The following is a 1,338-nucleotide window of genomic DNA, read 5'->3' on the forward strand; positions in this document are numbered from 1 at the left end:
TATATATATATCGCTCTATCTCGCTCTCGCTCTCCTCTCTTTGTGTTTGTGTGTGTGTGTGTGTGTGTGTGTGTGTGTGTGTGTGTCTGTCTGTCTGTCTGTCTGTCTGTCCCTGTCTCTGTCTCTGTCTTTCTTTCTGTGTTTATCTATCTATCTATCAACTATCTATCTATTTGTCTATCTATCTGTCTATCTATCACCCCACCTCTGTACATCGTCTTCTCTCCACATTCGTGTTGGGGTGGCAACAAATGTGTGTCTGTGTGTGTGTGTCAGTGTGTGTGTGTGTGTCAGTGTGTGTGTCTCGGTGTGTGTATGTGTACATTTGTGTGTGGGGGGGGGGGTGCAACAAATGTGTGTGTGTGTATGTGTGTGTGCATTTGAGTGTGTCTAATGTTTGTGTAGATTTGCAAGTGCCACCTGAAACCTTCTCCTTTCTACCAGAGTCACAATCTCAGCCTTGACTTACTAGGTGTGGTTTTATGTATGGTATGGATTAGAGCCCGTGATATCATTTGGTCGCTTTTAAGGACCAATGTGCTAACCCAGATTTCCGGGATTTCCAGAATTCTTGACCTACACCGAAAGTGGGCATTGTCCTACCTATAAGAGAAGTGTGGTTTCATTGGTGTACATATTTGATTGGTTATATAGAAAACTCTCTTTGTCTATTAAAGGAACTCAACAAGGGGCAAAAACTTTACCTTCGATTTTCTCAAAACAGCATTTATTGGGATAGCCTTCTTGTGCTTAAAAGCGACCATTTAAAGTGTTTCTTTCTACTCCCTTTTACGAAAGAATAGAACCAAAGGCGTGTAGGGTTTTTAAATCCCCCCCCCCCAAAAAAAAAATCCAGCTTCTGTATGGTGATTCGAACCAGTGGCATCCACTCTGCATGAAAATAAGTGAGTTATTGGAGGGTTTGCAAATGCGCTTAATCAAAAAGGGAAATAAGCTAAAAAATATTCATGAATCTAAATCACGCATTCACTGTCACCTTCACCCTCACCCTCACCTTCATCTTCACACCTTCACCTTCTCTTTGACACCTTGACCTTCACCTTCACCCTCACCCTCACCTTCACCTTCACGGTCACCTTCCCCTTCACACCTTCATCTTCACATCTTCACACCTTCACCTTCACCGTCACATTCCTCTTCACACCTTCACCTTCATATTCACCTTCACCTACACTTTGATCCTACCTTCACGTCCTTCATAACTTGACCTCCACCTTCACTGCCACCTCCACCTATACCTGACCCGTAGTCTGGCTAACCGTTGGGGCACCACTGTAGACAGATCTTACACAACCAGCTTCTTCCACCCCCCCCCCT

At 44.1% G+C, this 1,338-nt stretch overlaps 1 protein-coding gene across 1 annotated transcript in view; it reads left to right on the top strand.

Moving 5' to 3' along the window:
- LOC101849697 overlaps window positions 1-1,338 on the top strand; it is a gene marked incomplete at its 3' end in the record, with an annotated part of 19,200 nt that overhangs the window by 16,189 nt on the left and 1,673 nt on the right.

The sequence above is a fragment of the Aplysia californica genome, unplaced genomic scaffold (assembly GCF_000002075.1).
Source record: "Aplysia californica isolate F4 #8 unplaced genomic scaffold, AplCal3.0 scaffold00204, whole genome shotgun sequence".
Classification (NCBI taxonomy): Eukaryota; Metazoa; Mollusca; class Gastropoda; order Aplysiida; family Aplysiidae; genus Aplysia; species Aplysia californica.